Source organism: Lagenorhynchus albirostris, chromosome 6 (assembly GCF_949774975.1).
Source record: "Lagenorhynchus albirostris chromosome 6, mLagAlb1.1, whole genome shotgun sequence".
Classification (NCBI taxonomy): Eukaryota; Metazoa; Chordata; class Mammalia; order Artiodactyla; family Delphinidae; genus Lagenorhynchus; species Lagenorhynchus albirostris.
Window position 1 is genome coordinate 64,021,349 of NC_083100.1, and position 20,763 is coordinate 64,042,111.

At 36.9% G+C, this 20,763-nt stretch overlaps 1 long non-coding RNA gene across 1 annotated transcript in view; it reads right to left on the reverse strand.

The window, feature by feature from the left end:
• Nucleotides 1–19,394, reverse strand: part of LOC132522327 (uncharacterized) — a 47,867-nt gene extending 28,473 nt beyond the window's left edge. The window contains exon 1 of the long non-coding RNA XR_009541167.1: nt 19,278–19,394. This is a non-coding gene — a long non-coding RNA (uncharacterized LOC132522327). The remainder of the gene's footprint in view (nt 1–19,277) is intronic.
• Between the last annotated feature and the right edge of the window lie 1,369 nt (nt 19,395–20,763).

The window sequence follows — 20,763 nt, forward strand, 5'->3', positions numbered from 1 at the left end:
CTCAATGGCTATGATCAAAAAGGACCACAAATAACAAATGTTGATGAGGATGTGGAGAAAAGGGAACCCTTGTCTACTGTTGGTGTGAGTGTAAATTGGTGCAGCCACTATCAAAAACAGTATGGGGGTTCTTCAACAAACTAAAAATAAAACTACTAAATGATGCAGCAATTCCACTCCTGAGTATAGATCAAAAGAAAACAAACACACTAATTTGAAGAGATACATGCACACCAATTTTCACAGCAGCATTATTACAATAGCCAAGACATGAAAGCAACCTGTCTATCAACAGATGGGTGAAGAGGTGAGATATCTATATCTAAATATAGATATATATTAAACATACACACATAGTGGAATGCTATTTAGCCTTAGAAAAAAATGAAATTTTGTCATTTGCAAAAACATGGATGGACCTGAAGGGTATTATGCTTAGTAAAGTAAGTCAGACAAAGAAAGACAAATATTGTATGTTACCACTTACAGTGGAATCTAAAAAATAAAACTAACTAATGAATATAATAAAACAGAAACAAAGTCACAGATTTAGAGAACAAACTGGTGGTGACCAGTGGGGAGAGGGAGGAGTGAGGGCAAAAAAGAGTATGGGGAGAGTGAAGTGACCCCTGAACCAAGATGGCGGAGTAGAAGGACGTGCTCTCACTCCCTCTTGTGAGAACACCAGAATCACAACTAGCTGCTGGACAATCATTTGACAGGAAGACACTGAAACTCACCAAAAAAAGATACCCTACATCCAAAGACAAAGGAGAAGCCACAATGAGATGGTAAAGGGGCACAATCACAGTAAAATCAAATCCCATAACTGCTGGGTGGGTGACTCACAGACTGGAGAACACTTATACCACAGAAGTCCACCCACTGGAGTGAAGGTTCTGAGCACCACGTCAGGCTTCCCAACCTGGGGGTCCAGCAACGGGAGGCAGAATTCCTAGAGAATCAGACTTTGAAGGCCAGTGGGATTTGATTGCAGGACTTTGAGAGGACTGAGGGAAACAGAGACTCCACTCTTGGAGGGCACACACAAAGTAGTGTGCACATTGGGACCCAGAGGAAGGAGCAGTGACCACAGGGGAGACTGAACCAGACCTAACTGCTAGTGTTAGAGGGTCTCCTGCACGGGGAGGTGGGGGGGTGGGGTGAAGGGGGTGGCGGTGGCTCACCGTGGGGACAAGGACAAGGGCAGCAGAAGTTATGGGAAGTACTCCTTGGTGTAAGCCCTCCCAGAGTCTGTCATCAGCCCCACCAAAGAGCCCAGGTAGGCTCCAGTGTTGGGTTGCCTCAGGCCAAACAACCAACAGGGAGGAAACCCAGCCCCATCCATCAGCAGTCAAGGGGATTAAAGTTTCACTGAGCTCGGCCCACCAAACAACAGTCAGCTCTACAAACCACCAGTCCCTCCCATCAGGAAACTTGCACAAGCCTCTATAGCCTCATCCACCAGAGGGAAGACAGCAGAAGCAAGAAGAACTACAATCCTGCAGCCTGTGGAACAAAAACCATATTCACAGAAAGATAGACAAGATGAAAAAGGCAGAGGGCTATGTACCAGATGAAGGAACAAGATAAAACCCCAGAAAAACAACTAAATGAAGTGGAGACAGGCAACCTTCCAGAAAAAGAATTCAGAATAATGATAGTGAAGATGATCCAGGACCTCGGTAAAAGAATGGAGGCAAAGATTGAGAAGATGCAAGAAATGTTTAATGAAGACCTAGAAGAATTAAAGAACAAACAAACAGAGATGAACAATACAATAACTGAAATGAAAACAACACTAGAAGGAATCAATAGCAGAATACCTGAGGCAGAAGAACGGATAAGTGACCTGGAAGACAGAATGGTGAAATTCCCTGCCGTGGAACAAAGAAAAAAGAATGAAAAGAAATGAAGACACCCTAAGATACCTCTGGGACAATGTTAAATGCAACAACATTTGCATTATACGGGTCCCAGAAGGAGAAGAGAGAGAGAAAGGACCTGAGAAAATATTTGCAGAGATTATAGTAGAAACCTTCCCTAACATGGGAAAGGAAATAGCCACCCAAGTCCAGGAAGAGCAGAGAGTCCCATAAGGAGAAACCCAAGGAGAAACACACCGAGACACATAGTAATCAAATTGGCAAAACTTAAAGACAAAGAAAAATTATTGAAAGCAGCAAGGGAAAAATGACAAATAATATACAAGGGAAGTCCCATAAGGTTAACAGCTGATTTCTCAGCAGAAACTCAACAAGTCAGAAGGGAGTGGCATGATATACTTAAAGTGATGAAAGGGAACAATGTACAACCAAGATTACTCTATCCAGCAAGGATCTCATTCAGATTCGATGGAGAAATCAAAAGCTTTACGGAACAGCAAAAGCTAAGAGAATTCAGCACCACCAAACCAGCTGTACAACAAATGCTAAAGGAAATTCTCTAAGCGGGAAACACAAAAGAAGAAAAGGACCTATAAAAACAAACCCAAAACAATTAGGAAAATGGTCATAGGAACATACATATCAATAATTACCTTAAACGTGAATGGATTAAATGCTCCAACCAAAAGACACAGGCTTGCTGAATGGATACAAAAACAGTACCCATATATATGCTGTCTACAAGAGACCCACTTCAGACCTAGGGACACATACAGACTGAAAGTGAGGGGATGGAAAAAGATATTCCATGCAAATGGAAATCAGAAGAAAGCTGGAGTAGCAATACTCCTAACAGATAAAATGGACTTTAAAATAAAGAATGTTACAAGAGACTAGGAAGGACATTACATAATGATCAAGGGATCAACCCAAGAAGATATGACAACTGTACATATATATGCACCCAACATAGGAGCACATCAATATATAAGACAACTGCTAACAGCTCTAAAAGAGGAAATCGACAGTAACACAATAATAGTGGAGGACTTTAACACCTCACTTCCACCAATAGACAGATCATCCAAACAGAAAATTAATAAGGAAACACAAGCTTTAAATGACACAATAGACCAAATAGATTTAACTGATATTTATAGGACATCCCATTCCAAAACAGCAGATTACACTTTCTTCTCAAGCGCGCACAGAACATTCTCCACAGTAGATCACATCTTGGGTCACAAATCAAGCCTCAGTAAATTTAAGAAAATTGAAATCATATCAAGCATCTTATCTGACCACAACGCTATGAGATTAGAAATCAAGTACAGGGTAAAAAACGTAAAAAACACAAACACATGGAGGCTAAACAATACATTACTAAATAAGCAAGAGATCACTGAAGAAATCAAACAGGAAATCAAAAAATACCTAGAGACAAATGACAATGAAAACAACGATGATCCAAAACCTATGGGATGCAGCAAAAGCAGTTCTAAGAGGAAAGTTTATAGCTATACAAGCCTACCTCAAGAAACAAGAAAAATCTCAAATAAACAATCTAACCTTACACCTAAAGAAACTAGAGAAAGAACAACAAACAAACCCAAAGTTTGCCAAAGGAAAGAAATCATAAAGATCATAGCAGAAATAAATGAAATAGCAACAAAGAAAACAATAGCAAAGATCAATAAAACTATAAGCTGGTTCTTTGAGAAGATAAACAAAACTGATAAACCTTTAGCCAGACTCATCAAGAAAAAGAGGGAGAGGACTCAAATCAATAAAATTATAAATGAAAAAGAAGTTACAACAGACACCACAGAAATACAAAGCATCCTAAGAGACTACTATGAGCAACTCTATGCCAATAAAATGGACAACCTGGAAGAAATGGAAAAATTCTTAGAGAGGTATAACCTTCCAACTGAACCAGGAAGAAATAGAAAATATGAACAGACCAATCAGAAGTAATGAAATTGAAACTGTGATTAAAAACCTTCCAACAAAGAAAAGTCCAGGACCAGATGGCTTCACAAGTGAATTCTATGAAACATTAGAGGCGAGCTAACACCCATCCTTCTCAAACTCTTCCAAAAAATTGCAGAGGAAGGAACACTCCCAAACTCATTCTATGAGCCCACCATCACCCTGATACCAAGACCAGATAAAGATACTACGAAAAAAGAAAATTACAGACCAATATTACTTATGAATATAGATGCAAAAATCCTCAACAAAATACTAGCAAACAGAATCCAACAACACATTAAAAGGATCATACACCATGATCAAGTGGGATTTATCCCAGGGATGCAAGGATTCTTCAATATAGGCAAATCAATCAATGTGATACACCATATAAACAAACTGAAGAAGAAAGACCATATGATCATCTCAATACATGCAGAAAAAGCTTTTGACAAAATTCAACACCCATTTATGATAAAAACTCTCCAGAAAGTGGGCATAGAGGGAACTTTCCTCAACATAATAAAGGCCATATACGACAAACCCACAGCAAACATTATTCTCAATGGTGAATAACTGTAAGCATTTCTGCTAAGATCAGGAACAAGGCAAGGATGTCCTGTCTCACCGCTATTATTCATCATACTTTTGGAACTCCTAGTCACGGCAATCAGAGAAGAAAAAGAAATATAAGGAATACAAATTGGAAAAGAAGAAGTAAAACTGTCACTGTTTGCAGATGACATGATACTATACATAGAGAATCCTAAAGATGCCATCAGAAAACTACTAGAGGTAGTCAATGAATTCGGTAAAGTTGCAGGATACAAAATTAATGCACAGAAGTCTCTTGCATTCCTATACATTAATGATGAAAAATCTGTAAGAGAAATTAAGGAAACACTCCCATGTACCATTACAACAAAAAGAATAAAATACCTAGGAATAAAACTACCTAGGGAGATAGATAAAAGACCTGTATGCAGAAAATTATAAGACACTGATGAAAGAAATTAAAGATGATACCAACAGATGGAGAGACATACCATGTTCTTGGATTGGAAGAATCAATATTGTGAAAATGACTATACTACCCAAAGCAATCTACAGATTCAATGCAATCCCTATCAAATTACCAATGGCATTTTTTTTACAGAACTAGAACAAAAAACCTTAAAATTTGTATGGAGACACAAAAGACCTCGAATTGCCAAAGCAGTCTTGAGGGAAAAAAACAGAGCTGGAGGAATCAGACTCCCTGACTTCAGACTATACTACAAAGCTACAGTAATCAAGACATTATGATACTGGCACAAAAACAGAGACACAGATCAATTGAACAAGGTGGAAAGCCCAGAGATAAACCCATGCACCTATGGTCAACTAACCTATGACAAAGGAGGCAACGATATACAATGGAGAAAAGTCAGTCTCTTCAATAAGTGGTGCTGGGAAAACTGGACGGCTACATGTAAAGGAATGAAATTAGAATACTCCCTAACACCATACACAAAAATAAACTCAGAATGGATAAGAGACCTAAATGTAAGAACGGACACTATAAAATTCTTAGAGGAAAACATAGGAAGAACACTCTTTGACATAAGTGATAGGAAGATCTTTTTTGATCCACCTCCTAGAGTAATGGAAATGACAACAAAAATAAACAAATGGGACCTAATGAAACTTAAAAGCTTTTGCATGGAAAGGAAACCATAAACAAGACAGAAAGACAACCCTCATAATGGAAGAAAATATTTGCAAACAAATGAATGGACGAAGGATTAATCTCCAAAATATATAAACAGCTCATGCAGTTCGATAGTAAAAAAACAAACAACCCAATCCAAAACTGGGCAGAATACCTTAATACATTTCTCCAAAGAAATACATTTCTCCAAAGAAGACATACAAATGGCCACGAAGCACATGAAAAGCTGTTCAACATCACTAATCATTAGAGAAATGCAAATCAAAACTACAATGAGGTATCACCTCACACCAGTTAGAATAGGCATCATCAAACAATCTACAAACAACAAATCCTGGAGAGGGTGTGGAGAAAAGGGAACCTCTTGCACTGTTGGTGGGAATGTAAATTGATACAGCCACTATGGAGAACCGTATGGAGGTTCCTTAAAAAACTAAAAATAGAATTACCATATGATCCAGCAATCCCACTACTGGGCATATACCCAGAGAAAAACATAATTCCAAAAGACACATGCACCCCAATGTTCATTGCAGCACTATTTACAATAGCCAGGTCGTGGAAGCAACCTAAATGCCCACTGACAGACGAATGGATAAAGAAGTTGTGGTACATATATATAATGGAATATTACTCAGCCATAAAAAGGAACAAAATTGAGTCATTTGTTGAGACGTGGATGGACTCTGTATGACAGAGTGAAGTAAGTGAGAAAGAGAAAAACAAATATCGTATATTAACGCATGTATGTGGAACCTAGGAAAATGGTACAGACAAACCGGTTTGCAGGGCAGAAGTTGAGACATAGATGTAGAGAACAAATGTATGGACACCAAAGGGGGAAAGCGGTGGTGGTGTGGGGATGGTGGTGTGATGAATTGGGCGATTGGGATTGACATGTATACACTGATGTGTATAAAATTGATGACTAATAAGAGCCTGCTGTATAAAAAAAAAATAATATAAAATTCAAAAAAATTTTTAAAAAAAGGAAAGAGTATGGGAACAAGAAGTACAAACTACTATGATTAAAATAAATAAACTACAAGGATATATTGCACAGCACAGGGAATATAGCCAATATTTTATAACTTTAAATGGAGTATAGTCTATAAAATTTTTGAATGACTATGTTGAACACCTGAAACTATTGTGATATTTTTCTATTATGACATTTTAAACTATACCTTGATAAAAAATAAAAGAACATAAATAAAAGTAGCAAAAGGGAGGAGTTACATACAAGGGAACCCCCACAAGGGGTTTCTGCTGAGAAATATGTCAGCATAAGACTACTGGCATATTTCTCAACAGAAAATTTTCAGGCCAGAAGAGAATGGGAAGACAAATACAAAATGTTGAAAGAAAAACACTCACCATGAATTCTATACTCTTTGAAGCTGTCCTTCAGAAATGAAGGAAGGATAGTTTGCCATACAAAAGCTGAGGGAGTTCATTATCACTAGACCTGTCTTACAAGAAATGGTGAAAGGCAGTTTTGATTGCAAGTAAAAGGATGCTAATTAGTGTCATAAAAACATAAAAAGGTAGCATAAAACTCACTAGTAATGATAAATATATAGTGAAAGTTAGAGTCTACAATATATTAATGGGGGTGTATAATATACTAACAACACTAAAAGTTAAAAATAAATGTAAAAATACCCATAAATACAAAAACCTGTTCTTAGTTTTACAATGTAAAAGTATGTACATTTTAACGATAATCTAAAATGTGAGGGATAGGAGAAGTAAAAGTGTAAAGTTTAGGAATTCTACTGAAATGAAGTTGTTATCAATTTAAAATAGAGTGTTATAATTTTAAGGTATTTTAGGTAATCTTCATGGTAATGACAAAGGAAAAATCAGTAACAATTTCACAAAAGAACAAGATAAAGAAGTCAAAGAATACTGATGCCAAAAGACATCAAAACATGAAAAAAGATAGCAGGGTAAGAAACAAGGAACAATGAATCTACAAAACAACCAGAAGACAACAAAATGGCAATAATAAGTTCTTGCCTATCAATAATTACTGTAAACATATTAAATTCTCCAATCAAAAGACACAGAATGGCTGAATGGATAAGAAAACAAGCTCCAAAAATATGCTGCCTTAAAGAGACTCCCTTTAACCATAAAGGCACACACAAACAGAGAGAAGGAATGGAAAAAGACAATCCAAGCAAATGGTAACCCCCCCTACTCCCCACAAAAAAAAGTAGGGGTAGCTATACTTACATCAGACAAAATGGACTTTAAACTAAAAATCATAAAAATAAATAAATAAATAAGAAGGTCATTATCCATTATATAATTTTTTAAAAGTCAATCCATAATGTTATAGCAATTGTAAATATTTGTGCATCCAACATCAAAGTGCCAAAATACATACAACAAAAACTAACAAATCTAAAAGGAGAAATAAATATCAATACAATAATAGTTGGAGATTTTAATACTCCACTCTCAACAATGGATAGATCATTCTGATGGAGAACAAGGAAACAGTGTATTTAAACAACAATACAGTCCAAATGACCTAACAGACATATGTAGAACATTCTAGTCAACAGCAGAATTCACATTATTCTTGAGTGCACATGGAACATTTTTTAGGAGAGACCAAATGTTAGGCCATAAAACAATTCTTCAATAAGACTGAAATCATAACAAGAGGAAAACTGGAAAAAATTCACAAATACATGGAAATTAAACACTTTCCTGAACAACCAATGGATCGAAGAAGAAATTAAAGATAGAAAAGTTTGAGACAAATCAAAATGTAAACAAAACATATCAGAACTTATGGGATGCAGAGAAAAGCAGTTCTAAGTGTGAAGTTTATAGCAATAAACACTTACATTAAGAAGCAAGAATGATCCCAAATAAACAAACTAATTCTATTCCTTAGGAACTTGAAAAATAACAAGCTGAGCCAAAAGTTAGCAGGAGGAAGGAAATAAAGATTAGAGCAGAAATTAAAGAAACAGAGAACAGGAAAATAGAAACTATTAAGCAAACTAAGAGTTGGTTCTTTGAAAAGAAACAAAACTGACAAACTCTAAGCTGGACTATCCAAGGAAAAAGGAGAGAAGACCCAAATCAAAATTTTAAATGAAAAAGGAGACATTACAACTGATACCACAGAAATACAAAAGATCATAAGATGATACTGTGAACAAGTATATGCTAACAAGCTGGATAATCTAGAAGAAATGGAAAAATTCTTAGAAACATACAACCTACCATGGCTGAATCAGGAATAGAAAATCTGAATAGACCAATTACTAGTAAGGAAATTGAATCAGTAATCTAAAACCTCCCCATGAAGAAAAGCCAAGGGCCAGATTGCTTCACTGGTGAATTTTACTGAACATTTTGAGAATAACTAAGACAAATCCTTCTCAAACTCTTCCAAAAAATTGAAGAGGGAACACTTCCAAACTCATTTTACAAGGCCAGCATTATCCTGATACCAAAGCCAGATAAGGACATTACAAGAAAAGAAAACTACAGCCCAATATCCCTAATGAATGTAGTTGCAAGTATTCTCAACAAAATACTAGCAAAACCAAGTTTAGCAGTCACATTAAAAGGATCATCCACCATGATCAAGTGGAATTTATCCCTGGGATGAAAGGACCGTTCAACGTATGTAAATCAATGTGATACATTACGTTAACAGAATGAAAGAAAAGAATCATATGATAATCTCAATGGACAAAGAAAAAGCATTTGATAAAATTCAATATCTGTTCATGATAAAAACACTTAACAATTAGGCCTAGAAGGAACATAACTTGACATAATAAAAGACAACAAGTGACAAGCCCACAGCCAATACTATACTCGATGGTGAAAAGTTTAAAGCTTTTCCTCTAAGATCAGGAAAAAGACAAGTGTGCCCACTCTCACCACACCTAATCAACATAGTACTGGAAGTCTTAGCTAGAGCAGTCAGGCAAGAGAAACAAAGGCATCAGAATTAAAAAGGGAGAAGTCAGATTGTCTCTATTTGCAGATGACATGATTTTATATATAGAAAGTCCTAAAAACTCCACCAAAAAACTGTTAGAACTAATCAATGAATTTGGTAAGGTTGCAGGATACAAAATTAACATACAAAAATCAGCAGCATTTCTATATACTAACAATGAATTTTATGAAAAATAAATAAATCCCATTTATAATAACATTAAAAATAAAATAGTAATAAATTTAACCAAAGAGGTGAAAAATTTCTACTCTGAAAATTACATTTCCATTGATGAAAGAAATAGAAGACACAAATAAATGGAAAGGTATTCATGCTCATGGATTGGAAGATTAATATTGTTGAAATGTCAGTACTACCAAAAGCCACCTGTAGATTCAATGCAATCCCTGGAGTTTGGGATTAAAATATACACACTACTATATACAAATTGGATAACTAACAAGGTCCTACGGTACAGCACAGGGAACTACACTCAATATCTTATAATAACCTATAATGGAAAATAATCGAAATATATATAAATAAAAATTATCTATATATATATGTACATATATCTGAATCACTTTGCTGTACAACTGAAACTAACACAACATTGTAAATCAACTATATTTCAATAAAAGTTAAAAAAATAAGATTCTAATGGCATTTTTTTTTTTTACAGAAATAGAAAAAGACACTCCTAAAATTTGTATAGTACCACCTAAAACCCTGAATAGCCAAAATAATAAGAAAGAAGAACAATGAAGGGGGCATCACATTTCCTGATTTCAAGCTATACTATAAAGCTATAGTAATTAAAATAGTATGGTACTGGGATTAAAAAAAGACAAAGAGACCAATGGAACCGAATCAAGCATATGCCTAACAAATTAAGCATAGAAGGAACATATCTCAACATAATAAAGGCCATAAACGACAAGCACCCAGCCAACATATAAATCATACAAGGCCAACTAATATTTGACAATGGAGCCAAGAATACTCAATGGAGAAAAGAGTCTCTTCAATAAATGGCAGTGGGAAAATAGATTATTCACATGTAAAAGAATCAAACTTGACCCCTATCTTATACCACTCATAACAATTAACTCAAAATGGATGAAATACTTAAATGTAAGAACTGAAATCATGAAACTTCTAGCAGAAAACACAGGAAAAAAGCTCCTTGACATGGGTCTTTTTAATGAATTTTTTGAAGTCATACCTAACGTACAAGCAACAAAAGCAAAAATAAATACACGGACTACATCAAACTAAAAGGCTTCTGCATACCAAAAGAAACTCTCAACAAAGTGAAAAGACAACCTATGGAATAGGAAAGTATTTGCAAACCATGTATCTGTTATTTATAAAATATATAAAGAACTCATACAGTTTAGCAAAAAACCAAGTAATCCAATATAAAAATGGGCAAAAAAAACCCCTCAAAAGACATTTTTTCAAATAAGATATACAAATGGCCAATAGGTACATGAAGGGATGCTCAATATCACTAGTAATTAGGGAATTGCAAATTAAAACCACAATGAGATATCACCTTACGCCTGTTATAATGGTCATTATCAAAAAGACAAGAAACAAATGCTGATGTGGACGTGGAGAAAAGGGAACCCTTGTGTTGGTGGGATTGTAAATTGGTGCAGCCACTTTGGAAAACAGTACAAAGTTTCCTCAAAAAATTAAAAATGGAACTACCATATGATCCAGGAAGTCCACTTCTGGGAACATATCCAAAGGAAATGAGAACACTAACTCAGATATCTGTAATCCCAGGTTCATAACATTATTTACAACAGCCAAGACATGAAAACAACCTAATGTCCATCAAGGGATGAATGGATAAAGATGATGTGGTATCATATACAATGGAATATTGTTCAGCTATTAAAAAAATGAGCAAATTCTACCATTTGCAACAACATAGATGGATCTTGTAGGCATTATACTAAGTGAAATAAATTAGAGAAAGACAAATACTGTATGATCTCACTTATACAGGAAATCTAAAAACTAACACACCAAACTCATACAAAAAGATCAGAGATCAGACTGGTTATTAGAGGGGATAATGAGGGGTGAGGGGAGGGGGAATTGGAGGAAGTTGATCAAAAGGTATAAACTTCCAGTTACAAGCAAGTACTAGGAATGTAAGCTACAACATGATATAGTTAACACTGCTGTATGATATACAGTATAGGAAATCTGTTAAAAGAGTAGACCGTAAGAGTTCTCATTACCAGGTGAATTTTTTTTCCTTTTGTTGTGTCTATGAGATGATGGATGTTAGACCTATTGTCATCATTTCAAAATCTATGTAAATCAAACTATATTGTACACTTTAAACTTTATACCATGGTACATGTCAATTATTTCCCAATAAAACTGGAAAAAATAGTTGAATAAATAAAAAAGAGGTGTTTGGTGGGGGACAAAAGGGTTCATATAAAAAATAATTGAATTCACTGGGATGTATATTTCACTAACATGGGAGGAGTAAGATGAGCTTTTTTGGAAATAAAAAGTGTTTATTCTTAGTCTAAGGTAGACTGTTTATCACAAGTTTTGTCTGGCTTTCCTATCAAGACATTATTCTTTTGATAATTTCTAGAGTTGCCTTTCTATCGTCATTTAGCAAAGCACCCTCACCATTCGTCCCTTTTAAGGCCAAGCAGATGAGGCAAAGTCTCAGTCTGTTTCCTTCACAAAGTGAAGCTAATGTTTTCTGAAGCAAGAACCCAGAGAGTTGTCATTAGTTGGTAGCACTGATATAGGGTTTAGGCGACTCACGCTGTCTCCTTAAATGTTTTCAGAATACGTTAACGTGAATGAACATTACAATTCTGTTGCCAAATGCTTTCAGGGATGTGAAAATGAATAATTTGGGTAAAAATGGGAAATCTCTCAGATAAATGCTTCTCTTTGATTGAACAGGGACAGGATGTAATTGCCCTAGTGTGCTGTAATTTGGAAGGGCTTCTGGAGAAGATCCATGTCTTTAAAAATTAAGTATATGTTCGGCTTTAACGGTAAGCTTTATAAGGATTCATGCCATTGTGTAGTGCAGAAAGGAAGCTGAATTAGAAAGGCTATAAAACAAGACATGAACAAATGAAAAAATAAAGAGTCAAAGTTCTCTTAATTTTTTTCTTTACCCATAAAATGCCCTGGATCTATTTGACTGTTTCTTGAAGAATTTCTTTACTCCATATACTTCTCTTGGTATTATTTATGTGGTAGAGCTGCCACAGGGTGTTTTTTTAAAAAAACTATTAAACACAAGATATAAAAATCAATCCATAATGAAAACCACAAGAGCCCACAACTCAGAAATGAAGCATATATATTTCCAAGTATTTTAATTTTTCTGAAAAGTCACATAAGTACAATATTTCTCAACTTCAAAAGGCCAAACTAACCAGGTGGTAGTGAAACACTGTTCTCTAGTGAAGGCATTAAGCCTTTTGTCTGTGACAATCCTAAATAGAGAGCAATGTTCACTCTTATTTTATTCCTACCATCCTAGCCTGGAACTAGGTCTACGTATATTTTGGTGGATATGTACTTTTTGCTTGTATTACAATGTGTACAGCCAACAATTATTTCTATACAGCACCTAAACTGAGTACCAAGAATCCTTGATGTTTTCTTTTCTTTTCTTTTTGCGGTACACGGGCCTCTCACTGTTATGGCCTCTCCCATTGCGGAGCACAGGCTCCGGATGCACAGGCTCACAGGCCCATGGCTCACGGGCCCAGCCGCTCCGCGGCATGTGGGATCTTCCCGGACCGGGGCACGAACCCGCGTCCCCTGTATCGGCAGGTGGACTCTCAACCACTACGCCACCAGGGAAGCCCAATCCTTGATGTTTTAAAAGAAACTGATATATAGAACTTTAGGAAATACAGAATGTCTAGCCAGAAAATCTCTCCATTTAACTAAAAGGAACATAAATGTTCAGGATTTTCAGTTTTGATTGAAAGAGTAGGGGAAAGAAAAAAATCTAAACTGGTCCACCATAAAGGCTACCATAAACCTGCTTTTCTGTTCAAAGCATTTTGTTAGAATCGTGCATAAATGGAACTGAAGCTATACATCTGCTTTTTCATCCACAATCTCAATTACCAACATAGAACCGAAGCAAACTTTGGAGATGACATAGTAATTGAGTTTTTCCAAGCTCATTACGGGATACGCCAAACAAGTAGACACCCAACAAATATTCGTCGATTCCTCCTTTTATTCACCAACAGTGAAAAGAGTCAAACTAAGCTCTTTAAAATGTGTCTTCCCATTTTTTGGCTCTTGCAAATAATAGACACATTATAATGCCTGAGAGCTCAGATTCAGGAGAATATTTTGACAGAAGTCATGAATCTGAGAAATTCTATGCTCTAGTCCTGTCTGTTCGCATATGGAGAAAGCCGGGCCCAGAGAGGTGAAGCTCAGGGCCTGCATCCCACACAGCTTGGCAGGGGCAGAGCCAAGGCAAGAACTTAAATAATTTTACCTTCAAGCTCACGATCTTCCCACTGTGCCATGCTGCCTTCTCTTTACTGTGACAGGTGTGGCAGCCTTAACTACATTATCCCTCCCATACTACTCCAGTGACTTGCTGGTTTTCTATAAATGCTGAGTCATCTGAGGAATTAGTAAAAGGAATACCTCAATGATACACGGAGGCAGTGTATAATCACGCATCATGTTAACTGTGATTCTTTCAGAGTCCCGAATGATAGACCCTTGAATGAACCCACCAAGCTGACCACTGGTACCTGATCAGTTTACATTTGCCACGCTTTTTGTAGCTGACTACATGGTAAACATTTTTCTTTTTCTTTTCTAGCTTTGAGGTATAACTGACAAAAATTATATGTATTTTTTTTTAAATTATATGTATTTAAGGTCTAGCAACTTGATGTCTTGATATACATATACCTTGTGAAGTGATCTACATGGTAAACTTTTTATGCTGGCTTATAATTTTACAAGGTTCAATCACAAAGAAAATACCTTGTTAAGAAATAATATTGAATCTAAAATGACAGTGCTAGAGTAGCAGAAGAAAAACATTTTACCAGGCACATTCTCATGTATAAAAAGAGTTTATTTTTTTGCTTTGGAAGCTCAGTTATGCTTGTTTAGCATAACATGTTTATAGTGTGAGAGCACTTAATATATTAGCATGTGTCATCCATTACATTCCTGAATGGAAACTGAGCATAGATAAATGGGACCTTAAGGAGACGTCCAATTCCTGCATTTATACTTAGTCTGGGAGCCAGAGAAGAGGCAAAGCAATGCACATAAGTATAAATATGCATGACCAGTAGAGTGGTGATATTCAGATGACTTTCTGTCATCAATAAGCCAGTTGAACACACACAGACGTTAAAGACTTTTTTTTTTAACATAGAAGTTTTTTTCCTCCAATGCATCTCTGCCATGTCTGGTTGTTTTCATTGGTTGAGTGGGCAGTTTTCTTAAGCTACTTTACATTCTGTATTAGTTTGCTAGGGTTTCCATAAAATACCACAAACTGCGTGGTTAAACAATAGGTGTTCGTTTTCTTGCGGTTCTGGAAGCTAGAAGTCCTAGTTCAGCATGTTAGGAGGGCTAGTTCCTCCTGAGGGCTGTGAGGAGAGGATCTGTTTCATGCCTCTCCTAGCTTCAGATAGCTTGCTAGCAATTTCTGCTGCTGCAAAACTCCAATCTTCTTCCTTACTGGGCATGGCCATGGAATGATATTCTGGCCAATGAGATGTGAGCAAAAGCACTGAGAGCAGGTTCTGGGCAATATCCTTAATGAAAGTTGCTTTCTCTCCACTTCCTCTGCCTCCCTTCCCTTCACCTGGAACATGGACATGGTATGAGCCCACTTCAACCTTACATATGAGGGAAACATCCTAGGGCAGTAATACTCAAACTTTATGCTTTCTGGATTCCTTTAAACTCTTAAAAATTGAGGACCTCAAAGAGCTTTAATTTATCTATTGATATTCATGATGCTTGATATGAAGTGAGAACATTTAAAATATTTATTTTAAAGCAAGCATGAATCCATTACATGTTAATGTAAACAAAATTTTTAGTGGAAGATAACACATAAAACAATTCAGTGAAAAGTGTGGCATTGTTTTACATTTTTGTAAATCTCTTTAAAGTCTAACAATAGAAGACAGCTAGACTCTCAGTTCTGCATTTAGTTTGTTGTGGCATCACGTATCATGTAACCTGTGGAATACTTCACAGCGTACCCATGAGAAAATGAAAATTACAGAAATGCCTTAATATTTTTATAAAAATAAGTTCTTTTGAAAATAAGATCACTGATAAAAGAAATCGAAGATGATGCAATCAGATGGAAAGATACCACATTCACAGACTGGAAGAATATTGTTAAATTGACCAGACTACCCAAGGCAAACTACAGATTCAGTGCAATCCCTATCAAAATACCAATGGCGGCAGAGCTTCAAGATGGCAGAAGAGTAAGACGTGGAGATCACCTTCTTCCCCACAAATATATCAGAAATACATATACATGTGGAACAACTCCTACAGAACACCTACTGAACGCTGGCAGAAGACCTCAGACCTCCCAAAAGGCAAGAAACGTCCCCACGTACCTGGGTAGGGCAAAAGAAAAAAGAAAAAACAGAGACAAAAGAATACGGACGGGACCTACACCAGTGGGAGGGAGCTGTGAAGGAGGAAAGGTTTCCACACACTAGAAGCCCCTTCATGGGCGGAGACTGTGGGTGGCGGAGGGGGGGAAGCTTCGGAGCCTTGGAGGAGAGCACAGCAACAGGGGTGCGGAGGGCAAAGCGGAGAGATTCCCGCACAGAGGATTGGTGCCTACCAGCACTCACCAGCCTGAGAGGGGGCTGGGAGCTGAGGCTCAGGCTTCGGTAGGATCTGAAGCACCTGCTCCTTTAACCCCGTCCTGTCTGAGAAAAGAACAGACATCCTCAGGCGACCTACACGCAGAGGCGGGGCCAAATCCAAAGCTGAAACCTGGGAGCTGTGTGAACAAAGAGAAAGGGAAATCTCTCCCAGCAGCTTCAGGAGCAGTGGATTAAATCTCCACCATCAACTTGATGTACCCGGCATCTGTGGAATACCTGAATAGACAACAAATCATCCCAAATTGAGGAGGTGGACTTTGGGAGCAACGATATAAATATATTTTTTCCTTTTTCTCTTTTTGCGAGTGTGTATGTGTATGCTTCTCTGTGTGATTTTGTCTATATAGCTTTGCTTTTACCATTTGTCCTAGGGTTCTGTCGGTTCTTTTTTTTTTTTTAAGTATAGTTTTTAGCACTTGTTATCATTGCTGGATTTGTTTTTTGGTTTGGTTGCTCTCTTCTTTCTTTTTTATTACTTAAAAAATATTTTTTAATAATTATTTTTTATTTTAATAACTTTATTTTTATTTTATTTTATCTTCTTCCTTCCTTCTTTCTTTTTATTCTCCCTTTCATTCTGAGCTGTATGGATGACAGGCTCTTCGTGCTCCAGCCACACATCAAGGCTGTGCTTCTGAGGTGGGAGAGCCAAGTTCAGGACACTGGTCCACAAGAGACCTCCCAGCTCCACATAATATCAAACGGCAAAAATCTCCCAGAGATCTCCATCTCAACGCCAAGACCCAGCTCCACTCAACGACCAGCAAGCTACAGTGGTGGACACCCTATGCCAAACAACTAGCAAGACAGGAACACAACCCCACCCATTAGCAGAGAGGCTGCCTAAAACCGTTATAAGGCCACAGACACCCCAAAACACACCACCAGACGTGGACCTGCCCACCAGAAAGACAAGATCCAGCCTCATCCACCAGAACACAGGCACCTGTCCCCTCCACCAGGAAGCCTACACAACCCACTGAACCAATCTTAGCCACTGGGGACAGACACCAAAAACAACGGGAACTACAAACCTGCAGCCTGCAAAATGGAGACCCCAAACACAGTAAGTTAAGCAAAATGTGAAGACAGAGAAACAAACAAGATGAAGAAGCAAGGCAAAAACGCACCAGACCTTACAAATGAAGAGGATATAGGCGGTCTACCTGAAAAAGAACTCAGAGTAATGACAGTAAAGATGATCCCAAATCTTGGAAATAGAATGGAGAAAATACAAGAAATGTTTAACAAGAACCCAGAACTAAAGAGCAAACAAACAGAGATGGAACAACAGAGTAAATGAAATTAAAAATTCTCTAGAAGGGATCAATAGCAGAACAACTGAGGCGGAAGAACGGATAAGTGACCTGGAAGATAAAAGAACAGAAACAACTACTGCAGAGCAGAATAAAGAAAAAAGAATGAAAAGAATTAAGGACAGTCTCAGGGACCTCTGGGACAACATTAAATGCACCAACATTCAAATTACAGGGGTCCCAGAAGAAGAAGAGAGAAAGAAAGGGACTGAGAAAATATTTGAAGAGATTATAGTTGAAAACTTCCCTAATAAGGGAAAGGAAATAGTCAATCCCATCCAGGAAGCACAGAGAGTCCCATACAGGATAAATCCAAAGAGAAACACGCCAAGACACGTATTAATCAAACTATCAAAAATTAAATACAAAGAAAAAATATTAAAAGCAGCAAGGGAAAAACAACAAATAACACACAAGAGAATCCCCATAAGGTTAACACCTGATCTTTCAGCAGAAACTCTGCAAGCCAGAAGGGAGTGGCAGGACATATTTAAAGTGATGAAGCAGAAAAAGCTAAAACCAAGATTACTCTACCCAGCAAGGATCTCATTCAGATTTGACAGAGAAATTAAAACCTCTACAGACAAACAAAAGCTAAGAGAATTCAGCACCATTACACCAGCTTTACAACAAATGCTAAAGGAACTTCTCTAGGCAAGAAACACAAGAGAAGGAAAAGACCTACAATAATAAACCCCCAAAATTAAGAAAATGGTAATAGGAACATACATATTGATAATTACCTTAAATGAAAATGGATTAAATGCTCCCACCAAAAGACACAGACCGGCTGAATGGATACAAAAACAAGTCCCATATATATGCTGTCTACAAGAGACCCACTTCAGACCTAAGGACACATACAGACTGAAAGTGAGGGGATGGAAAAAGATATTCCATGCAAATGGAAATCAAAAGAAAGCTGGAGTAGCAATTCTCATATTAGACAAAATACACTTTAAAATAAAGACTATTACAAGAGACAAAGAAGGACACTACATAATGATCAAGGGATCAATCCAAGAAGAAGATATAACAAATGTAAATATTTATGCACCCAACATAGGAGCACCTCAATACATAAGGCAAATACTAACAGCCATAAAAAGGGACATTGGCAGTAACACAATCATAGTAGGGGACTTTAACACCCCACTTTCACCAATGGACAGATCATCCAAAATGAAAATAAATAAGCAAACACAAGCTTTAAATGATACATTAAACAAGATGGACTTAATTGATATTTATAGGACATTCCATCCAAAAACAACAGAATACACATTCTTCTCAAGTGCTCATGGAACATTCTCCAGGATACATCATATCTTGGGTCACATATCAAGCCTTTGTCATTTAAGAAAATGAAGAAAATGAAGGAAACGATAGCAAATATCAATAAAACTAACAGCTGGTTCTTTCAAAAGATAAACAAAACTGATAAACCATTAGCCAGACTCATCAAGAAAAAAAGGAAGGGCTTACCTGGTGGCACAGTGGTTGAGAGTCCGCCTGCTGATGCAGGGGACACGGGTTCGTGCCCCGGTCCGGGAAGATCCCACATGCTGCAGAGTGGCTAGGCCCATGAGCCACAACAGTGAGAGGCCCGTGTACTGCCCAAAAAAAAAAAAAAAAAAAAAAAAAAAAAACCATGAAAAAAAGGTAGAACACTCAAATCAATAGAATTAGAAATGAAAAAGGAGAAGTAACAACTGGCATTGCAGAAATACAAAGGAACATGAGAGATTACTACAAGCAACTATATGCCAACAACATGGACAAACTGGAAGAAATGGACAAATTCTTAGAAATGCACAACCTGCCAAGACTGAACAGGGAAGAAACAGAAAATATGAACAGACCAATCACAAGCACTGAAATTGAAACTGTGGTTAAAAATCTTCCAACAAAAAAAAGCGCAGGACCAGATGGCTTCACAGGCGAATTCTATCAAACATTTAGAGAAGAGCTAACACCTATCCTTCCCAAACTCTTCCAAAATATAGCAGAAGGTGGAACACTCTCAAAATCATTCTACAAGGCCACCATCACCCTGATACCAAAACCAGACAAAGATGTCACAAAGAAAGAAAACTATAGGCCAATATCACTGATGAACATAGTTGCAAAAATCCTCAAGAAAATACTAGCAAACAGAATACAACAGCACATTATAAAGATCATACACCATGATCAAGTGGGGTTTATCCCAGGAATGCAAAGGTTCTTCAATATATGCAAAACAATCAATGTGATACACCATATTAACAAATTGAAGAAGAAAAACCATATGATCATTTCAACAGATGCAGAGAAAGCTTCTCACAAAATTCAACACCCATTTATGATAAAAACCCTCCAGAAAGTAGGCATAGAGAGAAGTTTCCTCAACATAATAAAGGCCATATATGACAAACCCACAGCCAACATTGTCCTCAATGGTGAAAGACAGAAACCATTTCCACTAAGATCAGGAACAAGACAAGGTTGCCCACTCTCACCACTATTATTCAACATAGTGTTTGAAGTTTTAGCCACAGCAATCAGAGAAGAAAAAGAAATAAAAGGAATCCAAATTGGAAAAGAAGAAGTAAAGGTGTCATTCTTTGCAGTTGACATGATACTATACATAGAGAATCCTAAAGCTGCTACCAGAAAACTACTAGAGCTAATCAATGAATTTGGTAAAGTAGCAGGATACAAAATTAATGCACAGAAATCTCTTGCAATCCTATACACTAATGATGAAAAATCTGAAAGTGAAATTAAGAAAACATTCTCATTTACCATTGCAACAAAAAGAATAAAATATCTAGGAATAAACCTACCTAAAGAGACAAAAGACCTGTATGCAGAAAATTATAAGACACTGATGAAAGAAATTAAAGATGATACAAACAGATGGAGAGATATACCATGTTCTTGGATTGGAAGAATCAACATTGTGAGAACGACTCTACTACCCAAAGCA